This window comes from Delphinapterus leucas, chromosome 10 (assembly GCF_059928025.1).
Source record: "Delphinapterus leucas isolate spDelLeu-1000000601 "Yukka" chromosome 10, BTC_Dleu_Yukka2, whole genome shotgun sequence".
NCBI classification, from domain to species: domain Eukaryota; kingdom Metazoa; phylum Chordata; class Mammalia; order Artiodactyla; family Monodontidae; genus Delphinapterus; species Delphinapterus leucas.
Window position 1 is genome coordinate 62263404 of NC_143138.1, and position 11861 is coordinate 62275264.

An 11861-nucleotide genomic window follows, 5' to 3' on the forward strand; every position below is an offset into this window, starting at 1 on the left:
CGTTTCGGGTTCTTTGCCCTGTCAGTTTATTGAGGAATGTTTTGTAGCGCTCCCTATGCTTTCGGTTGGGTCTCCCTTGATGAGCACTTTTTGATACGTTAAGCGTGTGTCTGAGAATCCCAGCTTCCTACTTCCCCTTTCCCGGGTCTCCAATATCCCCCCTCTGAGAACTCCACGCTTCTCTCTTCCCTTTGTAAACCTGTGTTTCCTTTGTATGCTGCTTCCTTTGTATCCCTATTTAGACTGCACATATAAGAGATAGCCTGGGATTTGTGCCTTGCTGCCTCTAATTTACCAGAATTAGTGAGATCATCGACTGCTCCATCTATGCTGCTGCAAATAGTATGAGATCATTTTGTTCTGTGGATGAGTGGTAGTCGAGGGAATGTAGGTAGCAGAACAGCTTTCTGCATTCACCCCGCGCTCGACATGTCGTTCCTTTGTATGTCTTGGCTGTGGTAAAGGGTACCACAACGACCGCTGGGGTGCAAGTGCTTCCTTCCAATGATGCTGGTCTCTGGTTATACGACCTGCAGCGTGTGTGCCGAATCTCGGGGTCCCTCCAGTGTTTAGTTTGGTAAGGAACTTGCCTACTGACCTTCATACCGGCTGTTACCAATTTACGATCCCGGCAACAGCAATGGTAGGCTTCCCTTTTGGGCATGCCGTCTTGAGCACTTAAGGCTTTTAGCGTTTGTGAGGACTGCAGCCAGGGAAACCCTCGCCTAGCTTCCTTTGCACTCTCTAATCATGACAGATCCTGAGCATCTTTTCATTTGAACGCGCGGGTTTCTAAAACGCGGGTGAGTACCACTGAGGTCTTGAAAGGTTTCTGCCTGAGAGTCGGCCGTGCTTTGAATTCACTTCAGATTACCTAGCCCAGGATATTTCTTGAGGGCAGGGCTGCGTTTGCAAAGCGGCAGGCCGCAGGCATTGTGAATGATAGGTGCCCTTCGGCACGGTTTGTAAGGTTGTTACGGCAGTGTGCCACAAGGCGGCAGCACTACTCCGTGTCCTCTCTGGTAACTTGGGGAAACAAAGCCTTAGCGGGGGTCCCGGTGTTGGACGGGACATGGGGAGTCGAACGTGGCTAAACACACACCCCAGGGCGTGTGTATCCTCGCCTCCTGCCCCTTAACCTGCACTGCCGCACCCCAGGCGTATCGCAAGACTTGTAAGTGGGCTACTCGGTGGGTGCCGTGCTTCGCAGGTGGGGCGACTCTAACGAAGTGGGCTGGAGGTGGGGACCTGCCTAGCAGGAGCCGTGGAGAGCCGGTTTCCTCACAGCTCTTCCCTCTCAGCTGCTCCACCGTCACTTGGGTACACCAGGCTTTGCTTACCCGTAGGAGGGCCACGTTGGACCGGGAGACTGTGGTACCACGCAGGGGAGAATGGGCACTAGAGGTCCGAGGGGTCGCTGGTCAGGTGGCACGTACTTCTCCCTTGCTCCCTCAGCAGCAGCATACTCCAGCCTTGGGACTTAGGCCCGCCAAGGCTCCAGGGGTGTGACTCCAGCCGATGACGTCGCAGAGGCCTGAGGTAACAGAGGAAAGGCATTTCTTAACCCCTTCCTTGCCTTGTCTTTGAATACTCCTTTTCCCTTTCAGCATAGTTAATAAACAACGTTGCGTCTGTTTGAGTTCTACAGCCCCTTGATGCAATTATAATCGGAGCTGTCCCTGGAGCGTTTCGGGTTCTTTGCCCTGTCAGTTTATTGAGGAAAGTTTTGTGGCGCTCCCTATGCTTTCGGTTGGGTCGCCCTTGATGAGCACTTTTTGATACGTTAAGCGTGTGTCTGAGAATCCCAGCTTCCTACTTCCCCCTTCCCGGGTCTCCAATATCCCCCTCTGAGAACTCCACGCTTCTCTCTTCCCTTTGTAAACCTGTGTTTCCTTTGTATGCTGCTTCCTTTGTATCCCTATTTAGACTGCACATATAAGAGATAGCCTGGGATTTGTGCCTTGCTGCCTCGAATTTACCAGAATGAGTGAGATCATCGACTGCTCCATCCATGCTGCTGCAAATAGTATGAGATCATTTTGTTCTGTGGATGAGTGGTAGTCGAGGGAATGTAGGTAGCAGAACAGCTTTCTGCATTCACCCCGCGCTCGACATGTCGTTCCTTTGTATGTCTTGGCTGTGGTAAAGGGTACCACAACGACCGGTGGGGTGCAAGTGCTTCCTTCCTATGATGCTAGTCTCTGGTTATACGACCTGCAGCGGGTTTGCGGAATCTCGGGGTCCCTCCAGTGTTTAGTTTGGTAAGGAACTTGCCTACTGACCTTCATACCGGCTGTTACCAATTTACGATCCCGGCAACAGCAATGGTAGGCTTCCCTTTTGGGCATGCCCTCTTGAGCACTTAACGCTTTTAGCGTTGGTGAGGACTGCAGCCAGGGAAACCGTCGCCTAGCTTCCTTTGCACTCTCTAATCAGGACAGATCCTGAGCATCTTTTCATTTGAATGTGCTGTTTTCTAAAACGCGGGTGAGTACCACTGAAGTCTTGAAAGGTTTCTGCCTGAGAGTCGGCCGTGCTTTGAATTCACTTCAGATTACCTAGCCCAGGATATTTCTTGAGGGCAGGGCTGCGTTTGCAAAGAGGCAGGCCGCAGGCATTGTGAATGATAGGTGCCCTTCGGCACGGTTTGTAAGGTTGTTACGGCAGTGTGCCACAAGGCGGCAGCACTACTCCGTGTCCTCTCTGGTAACTTGGGGAAACAAAGCCTTAGCGGGGGTCCCGGTGTTGGACGGGACATGGGGAGTCGAACGTGGCTAAACACACACCCCAGGGCTTGTGTATCCTCGCCTCCTGCCCCTTAACCTGCACTGCCCCACCCCAGGCATATCGCAAGACTTGTAAGTGGGCTACTCGGTGGGTGCCGTGCTTCGCAGGTGGGGCGGCTGTAACGAAGTGGGCTGGAGGTGGGGACCTGCCTAGCAGGAGCCGTGGAGAGCCGGTTTCCTCACAGCTCTTCCCTCTCAGCTGCTCCACCGTCACTTGGGTACACCAGGCTTTGCTTACCCGTAGGAGGGCCACGTTGGACCGGGAGACTGTGGTACCACGCAGGGGAGAATGGGCACTAGAGGTCCGAGGGCTCGCTGGTCAGGTGGCACGTCCTCCTCCCTTGCTCCCTCAGCAGCAGCATACTCCAGCCTTGGGACCCAGGCCCGCCGAGGCTCCAGGGGTGTGACTCCAGCCGATGACGTCGCAGAGGCCTGAGGTAACAGAGGAAAGGCATTTCTTAACCCCTTCCTTGCCTTGTCTTTGAATACTCCTTTTCCCTTTCAGCATAGTTAATAAACAACGTTGCGTCTGTTTGAGTTCTACAGCCCCTTGATGCAATTATAATCGGAGCTGTCCCTGGAGCGTTTCGGGTTCTTTGCCCTGTCAGTTTATTGAGGAAAGTTTTGTAGCGCTCCCTATGCTTTCGGTTGGGTCGCCCTTGATGAGCACTTTTTGATACGTTAAGCGTGTGTCTGAGAATCCCAGCTTCCTACTTCCCCCTTCCCGGGTCTCCAATATCCCCCTCTGAGAACTCCACGCTTCTCTCTTCCCTTTGTAAACCTGTGTTTCCTTTGTATGCTGCTTCCTTTGTATCCCTATTTAGACTGCACATATAAGAGATAGCCTGGGATTTGTGCCTTGCTGCCTCTAATTTACCAGAATGAGTGAGATCATCGACTGCTCCATCCATGCTGCTGCAAATAGTATGAGATCATTTTGTTCTGTGGATGAGTGGTAGTCGAGGGAATGTAGGTAGCAGAACAGCTTTCTGCATTCACCCCGCGCTCGACATGTCGTTCCTTTGTATGTCTTGGCTGTGGTAAAGGGTACCACAACGACCGCTGGGGTGCAAGTGCTTCCTTCCAATGATGCTGGTCTCTGGTTATACGACCTGCAGCGTGTGTGCCGAATCTCGGGGTCCCTCCAGTGTTTAGTTTGGTAAGGAACTTGCCTACTGACCTTCATACCGGCTGTTACCAATTTACGATCCCGGCAACAGCAATGGTAGGCTTCCCTTTTGGGCATGCCCTCTTGAGCACTTAACGCTTTTAGCGTTGGTGAGGACTGCAGCCAGGGAAACCCTCGCCTAGCTTCCTTTGCACTGTCTAATCATGACAGATCCTGAGCATCTTTTCATTTGAATGTGCTGTTTTCTAAAACGCGGGTGAGTACCACTGAGGTCTTGAAAGGTTTCTGCCTGAGAGTCGGCCCTGCTTTGAATTCACTTCAGATTACCTAGCCCAGGATATTTCTTGAGGGCAGGGCTGCGTTCGCAAAGCGGCAGGCCGCAGGCATTGTGAATGATAGGTGCCCTTCGGCACGGTTTGTAAGGTTGTTACGGCAGTGTGCCACAAGGCGGCAGCACTACTCCGTGTCCTCTCTGGTAACTTGGGGAAACAAAGCCTTAGCGGGGGTCCCGGTGTTGGACGGGACATGGGGAGTCGAACGTGGCTAAACACACACCCCAGGGCTTGTGTATCCTCGCCTCCTGCCCCTTAACCTGCACTGCCGCACCCCAGGCGTATCGCAACACTTGTAAGTGGGCTACTCGGTGGGTGCCGTGCTTCGCAGGTGGGGCGACTCTAACGAAGTGGGCTGGAGGTGGACACCTGCCTAGCAGGAGCCGTGGAGAGCCGGTTTCCTCACAGCTCTTCCCTCTCAGCTGCTCCACCGTCACTTGGGTACACCAGGATTTGCTTACCCGTAGGAGGACCACGTTGGACCGGGAGACTGTGGTACCACGCAGAGGAGAATGGGCACTAGAGGTCCGAGGGGTCGCTGGTCAGGTGGCACGTCCTCCTCCCTTGCTCCCTCAGCAGCAGCATACTCCAGCCTTGGGACCCAGGCCCGCCGAGGCTCCAGGGGTGTGACTCCAGCCGATGACGTCGCAGAGGCCTGAGGTAACAGAGGAAAGGCATTTCTTAACCCCTTCCTTGCCTTGTCTTTGAATACTCCTTTTCCCTTTCAGCATAGTTAATAAACAACGTTGCGTCTGTTTGAGTTCTACAGCCCCTTGATGCAATTATAATCGGAGCTGTCCCTGGAGCGTTTCGGGTTCTTTGCCCTGTCAGTTTATTGAGGAAAGTTTTGTAGCGCTCCCTATGCTTTCGGTTCGGTCGCCCTTGATGAGCACTTTTTGATACGTTAAGCGTGTGTCTGAGAATCCCAGCTTCCTACTTCCCCCATCCCGGGTCTCCAATATCCCCCCTCTGAGAACTCCACGCTTCTCTCTTCCCTTTGTAAACCTGTGTTTCCTTTGTATGCTGCTTCCTTTGTATCCCTATTTAGACTGCACATATAAGAGATAGCCTGGGATTTGTGCCTTGCTGCCTCGAATTTACCAGAATGAGTGAGATCATCGACTGCTCCATCCATGCTGCTGCAAATAGTATGAGATCATTTTGTTCTGTGGATGAGTGGTAGTCGAGGGAATGTAGGTAGCAGAACAGCTTTCTGCATTCACCCCGCGCTCGACATGTCGTTCCTTTGTATGTCTTGGCTGTGGTAAAGGGTACCACAACGACCGCTGGGGTGCAAGTGCTTCCTTCCAATGATGCTGGTCTCTGGTTATACGACCTGCAGCGTGTGTGCCGAATCTCGGGGTCCCTCCAGTGTTTAGTTTGGTAAGGAACTTGCCTACTGACCTTCATACCGGCTGTTACCAATTTACGATCCCGGCAACAGCAATGGTAGGCTTCCCTTTTGGGCATGCCCTCTTGAGCACTTAACGCTTTTAGCGTTTGTGAGGACTGCCGCCAGGGAAACCCTCGCCTAGCTTCCTTTGCACTCTCTAATCATGACAGATCCTGAGCATCTTTTCATTTGAATGTGCTGTTTTCTAAAACGCGGGTGAGTACCACTGAGGTCTTGAAAGGTTTCTGCCTGAGAGTCGGCCCTGCTTTGAATTCACTTCAGATTACCTAGCCCAGGATATTTCTTGAGGGCAGGGCTGCGTTTGCAAAGCGGCAGGCCGCAGGCATTGTGAATGATAGGTGCCCTTCGGCACGGTTTGTAAGGTTGTTACGGCAGTGTGCCACAAGGCGGCAGCACTACTCCGTGTCCTCTCTGGTAACTTGGGGAAACAAAGCCTTAGCGGGGGTCCCGGTGTTGGACGGGACATGGGGAGTCGAACGTGGCTAAACACACACCCCAGGGCTTGTGTATCCTCGCCTCCTGCCCCTTAACCTGCACTGCCCCACCCCAGGCATATCGCAAGACTTGTAAGTGGGCTACTCGGTGGGTACCGTGCTTCGCAAGTGGGGCGGCTGTAACGAAGTGGGCTGGAGGTGGGGACCTGCCTAGCAGGAGCCGTGGAGAGCCGGTTTCCTCACAGCTCTTCCCTCTCAGCTGCTCCACCGTCACTTGGGTACACCAGGATTTGCTTACCCGTAGGAGGGCCACGTTGGACCGGGAGACTGTGGTACCACGCAGGGGAGAATGGGCACTAGAGGTCCGAGGGGTCGCTGGTCAGGTGGCACGTCCTCCTCCCTTGCTCCCTCAGCAGCAGCATACTCCAGCCTTGGGACCCAGGCCCGCCGAGGCTCCAGGGGTGTGACTCCAGCCGATGACGTCGCAGAGGCCTGAGGTAACAGAGGAAAGGCATTTCTTAACCCCTTCCTTGCCTTGTCTTTGAATACTCCTTTTCCCTTTCAGCATAGTTAATAAACAACGTTGCGTCTGTTTGAGTTCTACAGCCCCTTGATGCAATTATAATCGGAGCTGTCCCTGGAGCGTTTCGGGTTCTTTGCCCTGTCAGTTTATTGAGGAAAGTTTTGTAGCGCTCCCTATGCTTTCGGTTGGGTCGCCCTTGATGAGCACTTTTTGATACGTTAAGCGTGTGTCTGAGAATCCCAGCTTCCTACTTCCCCCTTCCCGGGTCTCCAATATCCCCCTCTGAGAACTCCACGCTTCTCTCTTCCCTTTGTAAACCTGTGTTTCCTTTGTATGCTGCTTCCTTTGTATCCCTATTTAGACTGCACATATAAGAGATAGCCTGGGATTTGTGCCTTGCTGCCTCTAATTTACCAGAATTAGTGAGATCATCGACTGCTCCATCCATGCTGCTGCAAATAGTATGAGATCATTTTGTTCTGTGGATGAGTGGTAGTCGAGGGAATGTAGGTAGCAGAACAGCTTTCTGCATTCACCCCGCGCTCGACATGTCGTTCCTTTGTATGTCTTGGCTGTGGTAAAGGGTACCACAACGACCGCTGGGGTGCAAGTGCTTCCTTCCAATGATGCTGGTCTCTGGTTATACGACCTGCAGCGTGTGTGCCGAATCTCGGGGTCCCTCCAGTGTTTAGTTTGGTAAGGAACTTGCCTACTGACCTTCATACCGGCTGTTACCAATTTACGATCCCGGCAACAGCAATGGTAGGCTTCCCTTTTGGGCATGCCCTCTTGAGCACTTAACGCTTTTAGCGTTGGTGAGGACTGCAGCCAGGGAAACCCTCGCCTAGCTTCCTTTGCACTGTCTAATCATGACAGATCCTGAGCATCTTTTCATTTGAATGTGCTGTTTTCTAAAACGCGGGTGAGTACCACTGAGGTCTTGAAAGGTTTCTGCCTGAGAGTCGGCCCTGCTTTGAATTTAGTTCAGATTACCTAGCCCAGGATATTTCTTGAGGGCAGGGCTGCGTTTGCAAAGCGGCAGGCCGCAGGCATTGTGAATGATAGGTGCCCTTCGGCACGGTTTGTAAGGTTGTTACGGCAGTGTGCCACAAGGCGGCAGCACTACTCCGTGTCCTCTCTGGTAACTTGGGGAAACAAAGCCTTAGCGGGGGTCCCGGTGTTGGACGGGACATGGGGAGTCGAACGTGGCTAAACACACACACCAGGGCTTGTGTATCCTCGCCTCCTGCCCCTTAACCTGCACTGCCCCACCCCAGGCATATCGCAAGACTTGTATGTGGGCTACTCGGTGGGTGCCGTGCTTCGCAGGTGGGGCGGCTGTAACGAAGTGGGCTGGAGGTGGGAATCTGCCTAGCAGGAGCCGTGGAGAGCCGGTTTCCTCACAGCTCTTCCCTCTCAGCTGCTCCACCGTCACTTGGGTACACCAGGCTTTGCTTACCCGAAGGAGGGCCACGTTGGACCGGGAGACTGTGGTACCACGCAGGGGAGAATGGGCACTAGAGGTCCGAGGGGTCGCTGGTCAGGTGGCACGTCCTCCTCCCTTGCTCCCTCAGCAGCAGCATACTCCAGCCTTGGGACCCAGGCCCGCCGAGGCTCCAGGGTTGTGACTCCAGCCGATGACGTCGCAGAGGCCTGAGGTAACAGAGGAAAGGCATTTCTTAACCCCTTCCTTGCCTTGTCTTTGAATACTCCTTTTCCCTTTCAGCATAGTTAATAAACAACGTTGCGTCTGTTTGAGTTCTACAGCCCCTTGATGCAATTATAATCGGAGCTGTCCCTGGAGCGTTTCGGGTTCTTTGCCCTGTCAGTTTATTGAAGAAAGTTTTGTAGCGCTCCCTATGCTTTCGGTTGGGTCGCCCTTGATGAGCACTTTTTGATACGTTAAGCGTGTGTCTGAGAATCCCAGCTTCCTACTTCCCCCTTCCCGGGTCTCCAATATCCCCCTCTGAGAACTCCACGCTTCTCTGTTCCCTTTGTAAACCTGTGTTTCCTTTGTATGCTGCTTCCTTTGTATCCCTATTTAGACTGCACATATAAGAGATAGCCTGGGATTTGTGCCTTGCTGCCTCTAATTTACCAGAATGAGTGAGATCATCGACTGCTCCATCCATGCTGCTGCAAATAGTATGAGATCATTTTGTTCTGTGGATGAGTGGTAGTCGAGGGAATGTAGGTAGCAGAACAGCTTTCTGCATTCACCCCGCGCTCGGCATGTCGTTCCTTTGTATGTCTTGGCTGTGGTAAAGGGTACCAGAACGACCGCTGGGGTGCAAGTGCTTCCTTCCAATGATGCTAGTCTCTGGTTATACGACCTGCAGCGTGTGTGCCTAATCTCGGGGTCCCTCCAGTGTTTAGTTTGGTAAGGAACTTGCCTACTGACCTTCATACCGGCTGTTACCATTTTCCGATCCCGGCAACAGCAATGGTAGGCTTCCCTTTTGGGCATGCCCTCTTGAGCACTTAACGCTTTTAGCGTTTGTGAGGACTGCAGCCAGGGAAACCCTCGCCTAGCTTCCTTTGCACTCTCTAATCATGACAGATCCTGAGCATCTTTTCATTTGAATGTGCTGTTTTCTAAAACGCGGGTGAGCACCACTGAGGTCTTGAAAGGTTTCTGCCTGAGAGTCGGCCCTGTTTTGAATTCACTTCAGATTACCTAGCCCAGGATATTTCTTGAGGGCAGGGCTGCGTTTGCAAAGCGGCAGGCCGCAGGCATTGTGAATGATAGGTGCCCTTCGGCACGGTTTGTAAGGTTGTTACGGCAGTGTGCCACAAGGCGGCAGCACTACTCCGTGTCCTCTCTGGTAACTTGGGGAAACAAAGCCTTAGCGAGCGTCCCGGTGTTGGAAGAAACATGGGGAGTCGAACGTGGCTAAACACACACCCCAGGGCTTGTGTATCCTCGCCTCCTGCCCCTTAACCTGCACTGCCGCACCCCAGGCGTATCGCAAGACTTGTAAGTGGGCTACTCGGTGGGTGCCGTGCTTCGCAGGTGGGGCGACTCTAACGAAGTGGGCTGGAGGTGGGGACCTGCCTAGCAGGAGCCGTGGAGAGCCGGTTTCCTCACAGCTCTTCCCTCTCAGCTGCTCCACCGTCACTTGGGTACACCAGGCTTTGCTTACCCGTAGGAGGGCCACGTTGGACCGGGAGACTGTGGTACCACGCAGGGGAGAATGGACACTAGAGGTCCGAGGGGTCGCTGGTCAGGTGGCACGTCCTCCTCCCTTGCTCCCTCAGCAGCAGCATACTCCAGCCTTGGGACCCAGGCCCGCCGAGGCTCCAGGGGTGTGACTCCAGCCGATGACGTCGCAGAGGCCTGAGGTAACAGAGGAAAGGCATTTCTTAACCCCTTCCTTGCCTTGTCTTTCAATACTCCTTTTCCCTTTCAGCATAGTTAATAAACAACGTTGCGTCTGTTTGAGTTCTACAGCCCCTTGATGCAATTATAATCGGAGCTGTCCCTGGAGCGTTTCGGGTTCTTTGCCCTGTCAGTTTATTGAGGAAAGTTTTGTAGCGCTCCCTATGCTTTCGGTTGGGTCGCCCTTGATGAGCACTTTTTGATACGTTAAGCGTGTGTCTGAGAATCCCAGCTTCCTACTTCCCCCTTCCCGGGTCTCCAATATCCCCCTCTGAGAATTCCACGCTTCTCTCTTCCCTTTGTAAACCTGTGTTTCCTTTGTATGCTGCTTCCTTTGTATCCCTATTTAGACTGCACATATAAGAGATAGCCTGGGATTTGTGCCTTGCTGCCTCTAATTTACCAGAATCAGTGAGATCATCGACTGCTCCATCCATGCTGCTGCAAATAGTATGAGATCATTTTGTTCTGTGGATGAGTGGTAGTCGAGGGAATGTAGGTAGCAGAACAGCTTTCTGCATTCACCCCGCGCTCGACATGTCGTTCCTTTGTATGTCTTGGCTGTGGTAAAGGGTACCACAACGACCGCTGGGGTGCAAGTGCTTCCTTCCAATGATGCTGGTCTCTGGTTATACGACCTGCAGCGTGTGTGCCGAATCTCGGGGTCCCTCCAGTGTTTAGTTTGGTAAGGAACTTGCCTACTGACCTTCATACCGGCTGTTACCAATTTACGATCCCGGCAACAGCAATGGTAGGCTTCCCTTTTGGGCATGCCCTCTTGAGCACTTAACGCTTTTAGCGTTTGTGAGGAGTGCAGCCAGGGAAACCCTCGCCTAGCTTCCTTTGCACTCTCTAATCATGACAGATCCTGAGCATCTTTTCATTTGAATGTGCTGTTTTCTAAAACGCGGGTGAGTACCACTGAAGTCTTGAAAGGTTTCTGCCTGAGAGTCGGCCGTGCTTTGAATTCACTTCAGATTACCTAGCCCAGGATAATTCTTGAGGGCAGGGCTGCGTTTGCAAAGAGGTAGGCCGCAGGCATTGTGAATGATAGGTGCCCTTCGGCACGGTTTGTAAGGTTGTTACGGCAGTGTGCCACAAGGCAGCAGCACTACTCCGTGTCCTCTCTGGTAACTTGGGGAAACAAAGCCTTAGCGGGGGTCCCGGTGTTGGACGGGACATGGGGAGTCGAATGTGGCTAAACACACACCCCAGGGCTTGTGTATCCTCGCCTCCTGCCCCTTAACCTGCACTGCCCCACCCCAGGCATATCGCAAGACTTGTAAGTGGGCTACTCGGTGGGTGCCGTGCTTCGCAGGTGGGGCGGCTGTAACGAAGTGGGCTGGAGGTGGGGACCTGCCTAGCAGGAGCCGTGGAGAGCCGGTTTCCTCACAGCTCTTCCCTCTCAGCTGCTCCACCGTCACTTGGGTACACCAGGCTTTGCTTACCCGTAGGAGGGCCACGTTGGACCGGGAGACTGTGGTACCACGCAGGGGAGAATGGGCACTAGAGGTCCGAGGGGTCGCTGGTCAGGTGGCACGTCCTCCTCCCTTGCTCCCTCAGCAGCAGCATACTCCAGCCTTGGGACCCAGGCCCGCCGAGGCTCCAGGGGTGTGACTCCAGCCGATGACGTCGTAGAGGCCTGAGGTAACAGAGGAAAGGCATTTCTTAACCCCTTCCTTGCCTTGTCTTTGAATACTCCTTTTCCCTTTCAGCATAGTTAATAAACAACGTTGCGTCTGTTTGAGTTCTACAGCCCCTTGATGCAATTATAATCGGAGCTGTCCCTGGAGCGTTTCGGGTTCTTTGCCCTGTCAGTTTATTGAGGAATGTTTTGTAGCGCTCCCTATGCTTTCGGTTGGGT